The sequence below is a fragment of the Parasteatoda tepidariorum genome, chromosome X1 (genome assembly GCF_043381705.1).
Source record: "Parasteatoda tepidariorum isolate YZ-2023 chromosome X1, CAS_Ptep_4.0, whole genome shotgun sequence".
Classification (NCBI taxonomy): domain Eukaryota; kingdom Metazoa; phylum Arthropoda; class Arachnida; order Araneae; family Theridiidae; genus Parasteatoda; species Parasteatoda tepidariorum.
Genome location: NC_092214.1, coordinates 77,407,551 through 77,417,705, shown reverse-complemented (window position 1 = coordinate 77,417,705; position 10,155 = coordinate 77,407,551). Strand labels below are relative to the sequence as shown.

General features: G+C 29.1%; 1 long non-coding RNA gene across 1 annotated transcript; it reads right to left on the bottom strand.

Moving 5' to 3' along the window:
* Positions 1 to 4,715: 4,715 nt before the first annotated feature.
* LOC139427064 (uncharacterized) lies at positions 4,716 to 10,155 on the bottom strand. Its single transcript, XR_011638222.1, has 3 exons — positions 9,869 to 10,155; positions 7,384 to 7,737; positions 4,716 to 5,983 (listed from the first exon to the last, which is right to left on the bottom strand). It is a non-coding gene; the product is annotated as an uncharacterized lncRNA (long non-coding RNA).

The following is a 10,155-nucleotide window of genomic DNA, read 5'->3' as shown; positions in this document are numbered from 1 at the left end:
TTATAATTTTTGTATTACATATATATATATATATATATATATATATCTATATATATATATATATATATGTGTGTGTGTGTGTGTGTGTGTGCAAAGTAGAGAACAATGGAATAAAAAAGTAATATCAACTGGTAAACTTGATCGTGCAAAATACACATTTAGCATGCCGAAAGGGCCAAATTTGTTTCGGATTTCACATCGTAATTTTTCAGAATTCAAATTTGTCAGTCAAAAATGCTCAAAATTCTCCAATTCAGATTTGCAGAATTTTGCTTGATTTACTATCAAAGAATTTGTCTCTTATTTTGTTGCAATGTAACCATTTTTGCGGACAATTTTGGAATTGTGAGGTTTTTATTTGTTTAAACAAATTGTTTCATAAAAATTTTAAATTATTGACTTAAAAGATCCTAATTATTCAATTCAAATTTTCTATCTGTCACAGTTGTAATTTTTTTAAATTCTAGTCAAATTTCGCTTATTGTAAATTTATTTAAATTTTTTCGAGACAGATTTTTCAGCAAAATAAGTTAATTCCTATAACAGTTTGAAAGTTTTATTGCAAATTAATAGCAAATTTTGACTAGAAACTGTCTCATGTTTAAGCTCTTAATTTCTAAAACCTAATTAAATTCTCTTGGAATCATAAAAAATTAATATTAATTAGTTTCATTGATAAGATTAATTTCATTCATTTATATATCTTACTGTTCGCTTACTAAACTCTAGTGATATTTTTAAATTACATAATTAATTTTTCACTTAAAATGACATTTTTTTTAATACAACAAATTAATTGATCTTGAATTATTTGGAAACGCCTGTTTAAATTGCAATAATTTGCAACTATTTTACTTTTGAAGTAAAATCTATTGATCTAGTAAAGAAAAGTTTGAAAAAATGCACCTTAAAAAAAATCTGAGGTTTTTTTCCTGGTAGGGCTAACTTTGCCTGGTTGGCGAGCCCTGATATTCACTAAACAATCTTTATATGGATGTTTGCTATAAACACGAATCCTTTAAAAAACAATTTTATTTATTGTACCTTAAATGCAGTCTAAAATGTAAAGATAGTTTTCATTGTTGAGTTAATCGTACAGTAAAGCCCTTGGTGCGTTCAAGTTTAAAAGTAAAAGTATTTAAAACTATCTAAATAAATTGCAAACAAAAAGTATGGTAATTATCTCTTTATAAAAATTAATAACGTAATATTGTCTACCATTCATTGGATTGAGTATTTTGTTTTGGAAGGTTTAAAATTCTTATTATAAAATTTGTTTTCCTGCCAGATTTGTGATTTTCAGTGATCGCCAGACATCATAAAAATTTCGCTTCAACATTCAAATTCGAATATAAAAAATTGACTTTAATTAAAAATTTTAACACACCTCATACTTGCCGTGAAATTAAAGTTTTTAATGCTTTTAAACACATTTTTAATCCAAAAGGTCAAAAGCTTCGTTTAAAAATATCTTATAAGTTTCTTTTAAATCTCTTTGTATTAAGTAAAAACAAAAAACTGAAATTTATGAAATTTAATTAAATTTTTTGACTAGATACTACGTTGCTATTTATACATGTGAGAGATAAGACGCAGTGTAATTATTACTGACTTAAAATTTATAAGAATAAAAACGAGAGTTGAAGCAAAGTTACAATTTCTAGAAAAGGAGACTTAAGATGTAGTTCATTGTATTAAATCATAAGTATGAAGCAATAAAACGGGGAACTTACTCTCACAACAATGGAAACAGTAAACACGTGCAAACGACCTGTATTATAATTTTAAATATAATAAAATTAAAATAAATTTTACAATGGATAGATAATCAATATTTAAAGCAAAATATATATATATATAGAAAAAAAATCACACATAAGGACTTAAATTTTCTGTAACTTTGGCTCAATAACTTAAATTTGCCACAACTTGAACTTTTTGATGGAGCTAACCCACATTTGCGTTACATGGGGAGGAAGACCACGAGTATTATCCTGACTGCAAGGGGACTCTAACCCATGACCCGTCTAAGACTGAGGATATTTCACGTCAGTACTGTGGTCAGAGCAAGCCAGGTGCAGGATTCATGTCGACCTGGCAGCACTAGTGTTCGAACCCGGTTCTCCTCATTGGAAGGCGAACGCTCTATCCTCTATGCCACTGCGGCTCAGTATTCATATATTAGTCATTTGCACATGTGTGTGCCATTCGTTTTCGGAACCGTTCACTTTTGATGTAAAGTAATTGTAGTAGTAATTTAGTTACGTCGCTCTAGAATTACACAATTGAATATTGACGATAGTTTGGGAAATATCCCTGAGAAGGATCCGAATACATACTATCACTATTTCGATTATCAGTTAAGGGGAATGGTGCACGCTAAATCTGTCAGGGTCACAAACTCCTCCAAGTGATACCTCTAGAAGTTCTGGATTGGAGTTAGATCCTACTCTGACTCAGGTGAAAATTACGATTTGCAGATGAATGGATGTGTCCTCCCAGTGAACCGGGGATTCTGTGTTTCAAATGACCTTCTACATGCATACTGACTGCAGTCAGTGATCGACTGGATTCTGCTATATACTGGAAACAGTGTCATGACAGTCAGTCCATTGTGGAAAAAAAATAATCGCGTATGTGAATTTGGTGATGAGTATAGAAACCAGATAAGTGAAATTTATTTATCCTCAAAAAGCTCTCCAATCAGGTTACTTTCCAAATGCACATGGGAGATTTTTTTTTCCTCATTCAGTCAGAATAGTTGTTGTTGTTGTTAATTTACGTCGCACTAGAGCTGCACAATGGGCTATTGGCGACGGTCTGGGATACATCCCGGAGGATGATCCGAAGACATGACATCACAATTTTGATCCTCTGCGGAGGGGATGGCACCCCCGCTTCGGTAGCCCGACGACCTGCGCGCGAAGTCGAGCACTTTACGGTAGCACAGTTTAACGAGGACCAATACCGCACACCCTCGGTCCCTACGCAGACTGATCCAAGTGGTCACCCACCCGCACACTGACCGCAGCCAGTGATGCTTGACTTCGGTGATCTGCTGGGAACCGTGTCTTAACGATCAGTCCACTGCGGGACTTCAGTCAGAATAGGTTACTGCTTTAAGAAAATGTCTTAAACGTGGCATCAAACGTTTAAAAACTACGGGTAAAAACGTGTTGCGCATGTGCAAATCGTATTGACAAGTAATCGATTTCATTGAAAGTGCTTTAGAAGCGTGATACGTGAAATACGCTAGCAGGGGTCTGTTTAGAAGAAATTTGGGTCCGTTAACGGACCCTTCACAAAATATATTTTCATAAAAACGGACCCTTCACAAAATAATTTACCTTAAAAGCGGACCCTTCACAAATTTGTTCATCTTCATTATTGTTTTGTTAATCGAATTAACCCTTCCCAGGAAGGGGGGAGGGGAGAAAGACAGATGTAAACAAACTAAATTTTTTCTTCCGCAGACGCTTCTTTCTTTATTCGTCCGAAAAGAATATTCTGTGTTCAGCAGTATAGGCTAAATACCAAATATTTGTATGTTGCAACTTAATTTAGAAGCTGCAATTGCTCTTTATTTTTTTAAATTTAATTTTTTTAATTATAATTTTGCAGTGTTGAGCATAATCTTGTATGCCTTTACAATTTAAAATCTCCTTGAAAAAGTTTTTTTTATTTTTATATTTTTTATTATTATTATTATTTTTTTTTGCAATAACGGACCCTATTTGCACAAATTCACAAAAACGGACCCTGGTTGATAGAATGTGACTTAACCTTTATTTTATATTCACAAATTACGAGTAATTTTTTTCACAATTTTTCAAAAACGGACCTTTCACAAAATGTCTGGACAGACCCCTGGCTAGTCTACGAGAAATTCTTCTATCAATTGCATATAGTGAGCAAAGCCTAGAAAGAACTTGCTTATTCATTACAAACCATTACAGTGAGAATTATTTTTTGAACGAATATTATCTTTAAAGGTTATTGTTGTTTATTTACGTCGCATTAGAGCTGTGGGCTATTGGCGACGGTGTGGGAAACATTAAATATGATGATCCGAAGTAGGACTGGTTGTAAATCTATTACTGATTTTAAATTTATAAATCTTGTTGTTTTTATTTCTACAAATAAAGTTAAAACAAAACTTATTTTTTGTCATTTGGATTTGGACATAAGTCAATCAACTTTGTTTATTCAAAAAAATTTGAAAGGTTTGCGTGTTTTATTCATTTTTTAAATCATTAAGCACTTTGCTTTATTAGAGAGTATATTTTTTTTTAAAAATATTATTTTCATATTATTTGTTAATTAGCTAAATATATTATCGAATATCACAATTCTTTTGTTTTTCTTTTTAAGAAATTAAACCTTTGTTTTTCTTTCATAATTCGGTTATTAATCAATTTAATTTAATTATTTATCTGAAATAATAATAATAAAAAATAGTGTTTTAAAAGCGTTTTTTTTTCTGAAATTTATTTAGCACTTCGTTTTAAACATAAAAATAATTTTTAACGAGCTTATTTTTTAAATTTTCTTTTTATACTGTTAGGTAAATATAATGATAAATTTCAATTTTATTTATTTTTTTATTATTTATTTTTAAATTAAGAAATCTTTCGTTTATTTGCGTGATCATTTTTAGAAAATGTAACAAAACTTACATTTACTTTTTCATTTAGAAATTGAGCATTATGATCGAACTTAATAATCATGTAATTATTTATGCATAATAGTACAAGAAAATGTTAATTTGTAATATTGATAGAAATTTGACTTTCTGTGCCTTACAAGTAAATGAAATTTAAAAATACTATATCGCGATGCAAAACTAACGATGCATCACGATATATAATTTCTAATATCGCCCAGTCCTAATCCAAAGACATGCCATCACAATTTTAATCCTCTGCAGAGAGGATGGCACCTCAGCTTCGGTAGCCTGACGACCTGCACGCGAAATCTTGACGTAAAAAGACGCAAGAAGATTATGCATTGCCAAATGGCAACATTAAGGAAACCCAAACAGTAACCAAAAAACAGAATGCCAAAAAGAACGTTCTCAATCTGTCTGGATAGTTATTTTGTAGCTTTTATTATCAAGGAATTAACAAATTAAAATAATTATGTTTCTACTGACTATTAACTGTTTGATGGAAATATGTTTGTAATAAAATATTGAAAAAGTATAAAGGTTAAGTCAATATTTTGATGCTTAAAAAAGTTTTGAAACCTAATAAATGTGTTGTACATTTCATGATGAAAAATAATCTTCTACTTGTATTAATTCTGCTATTTTTAAATAATTCTTCCTAATTAAACATGGAAGATCAATTGTTGGCTTTAAAACATTTTGCTCTTAAATATAAAGCTTAGTGCTCTAAATATCAAATGGAACACAATTACCTTCTTTGGCAAATATTTTTTTATAAAATTTATGTTGAATAAATCTCCTCTTATAGAGCTATAGCGTATTGAATTTCTAAGATTCTTTGTCTTGGATTTCGGATTTGAAAGCTTTATTATGATTAATTAAAAATGTATTAAATAATTTAATTTAAAGAAAGAGATAAGTTCAAATGTTTTTCTTTTTTCGATATCTCTTTATAAACCCATTTTGCTTGGTGGCTTTTTTTAGTATAAATGGATGTGAGGTATCTTTATAAATTTTTCTTGGCAACAGTCTAAACATATTTGCAATGTATTTGTGTAACATTTTTATTTATGGTACTTAAGTATTATACCAGCAACCAATTTAACCCATTCAGAAAGTAAATTTATATGTGGTTCAAATTGTAATTTTTGCTCATTTTTTGCATGTAAGACACAGCAACATTATTTTTTCTGCATCATTCTCATGGTCAATTTTTTTGATCATATCTATGAATATGTAAACATTTGGATTTGACCCCTCAACATGGTTGTTTGTCCGCGCACATTGTCACTGTTGTCAAAGTGGTTCCAAATGTGCCTACAAAATAAAACAAAATAATATTAAAGACGAGTAAATTAAAGTACTTTAACAATTATAATAAATAAAAAAAATTGAGATTTTAATGTTTTTTCTAAAATGTTTTTCAAATGAATAACAGAACTTTTTTCTTTAAATTGATGCAATTTCATAAGTTTTCTTTTAGATATTATGATTATTTTACATTCTATGTTTCATTTTACTTATACTTTTATCCCTGAAAATTAATTTCTCATAAATTTACTAATTATTTCATTAACTCATAGTGGATGCTCCCTTATACACTGTATGTTTTTATTCATTTTATTCTATGTTGCCCACCATTGATTTTGCATGGTACCTAGTGGTCACTTTAAACAGTAGAGAAATGGTATTCTGTCTCATTCATAAATAATATTGGATAAATAGAAAATAACTATTTAGTTCGCCACTTTTAATTATATTGCTTAAATCTGTATTTAGATCTAAAGTTTTAAATTATTCAACAAATTATTTGTATAAAAATTAAGAAGTAAAGTAACTGATATTGCTTTCTAGAATAAATAGAATTGCACACATAGTTAAGAAGTTGTATCACTGCTACGATTCGCTGTGTGACTTACGGACTAAACTGAGAACCAGCATCTATCCATGTCATTTTCATGTATGCTGTGAAATTATTGATTTGGTGGCTTGTTGGGCTTAACGCTTGAGCCTGAAATAAAACATTGACATTAAAATGAGCATTAGTGATACTATTCTCAATACTTAAAATTTTTCTTTGAATTTTTAGTCTTTCTAGTGTACATGTAGGGACTAATTTTGATCAATTTTGGTACTGTTCCTAGGAACCATCACAAAAATTATGTGAACCAAAACGGCATCTTCACCAAATTTACTGAAAAAATCGGTACCATCATAAAAAATCATCAGAACTCGACACACTTTACAATAATTCAATCGAAAATCGACACTTCCATAATCATTTTATAAAACACGAAGAAAGAAATAGACATTTTTGTATTTGTATTTTTTTCATATTTTTCATTGAAGAAATGAATAGGCTCATATGGTAAAGCTTCAAGATATTATATTCTTGTTTTTAGTAGTTTTTTAATCTTCGGTTTAATATTTCTAATAAGGAATGCTTGAGTTTTCGTAAAATAGTTTGGGTAAATTAGTTACCTAAAAAAAGTAAACTTAAGTTTTTTATCATGTGTTATAATTATAAAAAATAGTTCCTTAAAACATTTTTCTTAAAGCAAATAAAATATTGAGCTGTATTCAATCAAAGTATTTGTTAAATATTCTTTTCATTAAAAAATATTAAATATATAATGTTAAATATTCTTTTGCATGAATAAACGTGGTTTTTAATAAAGTAATTTAAGTTATTAAATGACGACTCAATCTTTACGTACCTTCCTCCAAATCGATTGTGAGAAGTGGAAATAACAACCTTTAATGACAATCCAAGGGATGACTTAGTGCAGAGCGTTCATTGCGCCAGCTTCAAAATCCATCATGGCACATTCTGGGTTAAAAATATACCCATTATTCCAAGCGATATTGCTGACATGTTGAAACAAACGTAAATAAGTATGTTTCGACTTGTCAGGCACTAGGCTATAGACTAATGGGAATATTTTACCCATGAATGAGCCATGAATGGTGTAAAGCTGGCAAAAGAGCTTCGGTGCCATTTTGAATGTGCCATCCAAATAAATTTTTTTGCATTGGCACAAAACCTCCAGATATTCTTTCGTTCCGAATATCTGAAAATTAAATAAAATTTTTTTATGTCTTTAAGATAAATTTTGCAATAAGATTATTTTTTCTTTTAAATTTCTTTATTTTAAAAATTAATGCCAGGGAAAAGTAAGTTAAGTGCCTAGAAATTTTCTTTCGCCAGGATGTAATAAAAGAAGAAATATTCTGTGTTAAAGGCTTATTCAGTATGAATGGTTTAAAGTTTCTTTATTGTTATAAACCTGAGCTTATCTGTAGCATTCTTCTCCACCCACCTTGAAAACCTGGAATTATCAGGGAATTTTTTTTTATACTGGAAAAATCAGGGAAATTTGGATAGAAACCTGGAAAAATCAGGGAATTTTAAGGAAAAGCTGGAAATTTTTTCTGCAATATTTTTTTTAAATTTCACTAGTTTAAATTATTTACTAATTTTCTTAATTTAAATTATTTTATCCATTTTACCCCCAATTTTTAGACTGAAATGTATTGCCAAACAGGTGAAAAATCATTACCTTACCAATACTTTGTTTGCATCAAAATTTGCTTCATTATAACCCTGTTAAACTAGAATGTGACATAAATTTCTCCCATGGTTGCTAAACGATTGTAGAAACCTTTGACTTTGGAGACTGGGACTGCAATTTGGGAAGGGGTTGGGATATTTGCTTCTGTTTTTAATTTCTATGTTCGACACCATGGAATTACCCAATTGTAAAAACAATTGCCGAATCTAAACTAAGAAGCCATGTGGTTAGATTGAAATTCTTTAAATATTCTAATAAGAAAAATATGTTTTTCTACAGAATATGCAACAAGAAATTTGACAATTTTGCCTTTACGAATACTGGATATTTCGTAAAATAATAATGCTAATTCAACACAAACAACATTATTTAATTATTTGACTTTGGATATTGGTTTAAAGAAAATTATATCAATGTATTTTATAAAGAGCACTGTTTGGATCAAATACAGTATAAGAGGGCTCGATATTGAAATGTAAATAAATATAAAAATTTATTGATGTATAATCACATGGAATTATTTTCTTTTACTTAATGAAAATATTTTAAACAGTACTCGTCCAAGGTTTTTTAACAGTACTTATCCAAAGGTCACTCTGTATTTGCTATCTCGTACATTTTGTGCAAAAACTGCTTAACAATTTTTAAAAAAAATTATTCATTTAAAACAACATATTCTACAATACTAAACATATTATTTTCTCCACATCTATTCATTATGATATATTGAGAATAACATTTTAAATAAAATACTTCATAATATTGACACTTTTTTTGTACCCACCTACAATTAATGATTTTAAAAAAATAACACACTGACCTGGAAATTTTAAGATTTTTTCTGGAAAACCTGGAAAAATCAGAGAATTCTGAAATCTGATTTGAGTGGCCACCCTGAATTAGTGCATTGTGTCTATGAAATAGTTGGATATTAAATAGCAGCGACAGCTATCAATGTTTTGTTATATATTAATTGACAGCTGTGTCATTTTAAATTAAAAGTTCTCTGACATATTCTAAATTTAGAAAGCAATTAAGCTTCTTTGATTGAATTTTTACATGTGGTAAAAAAAAAGAAAAACGATTTATTATGCAAAGTTTAAGATTGAGGATGAAACTCATTATTTAAGTTTATTGTTATTATATATTAAATTCACCTTAATGTTTGACCATTCACATTGCTAGTGCTGTGTAGAGGATACTGTAATATTTGGATTGTAATTATTTTTAATCGCCATACTGGCCTATTAATTATTTTCAGTTAAGTACTTGTGTTTTTTTACGACAATTATATATTTTAAATATGGAAAAAGGAAAGTGAGAAAAATATATGAAATTTCTTTTAAATATGTCTTTTCTATTAAATTAATAAAATTGAAAATATTTCTTTTCTATTAATATATGAAATTTTTAAATTTAATTTTTACAAAAATCTTACATTTACACATAAATAAATTGAGAATGCATATACATGCATAATAAACATATTATAGGATGTTCTGGCAAAATAAAAATTGATATTTCTGGAATACTGCTTGATATAATAATACTGCTTGAGAAAATTATTCTTCTCAAAAGTGTTAGCTGGCTGATATGATTAATAGCAAGTTCATAAAGAAAATGTACAAACCAAAATTCTTTCTCCAGTTATTTGGTCATCAACGAGGAGAAAGTCTCGATTGTCAATGGTTTTTGCCCATTGATTTCGATTTCTGCCAAAGTGTTTGGCAAAGGCGGTAATGCCTTTGCCCTGGCTCTATACATAGTTTGACAGGCAGTTTTTATATTTGGCATACTGACTGCTATATCAATGGTTCTGGCTACTTTCCCTATTTCCTCCCTGAAAATTATACATCCAATTATGATTTGAATTTTTAAAATAACCATATGATAACTAAGAGAACATTTTTATGAGCA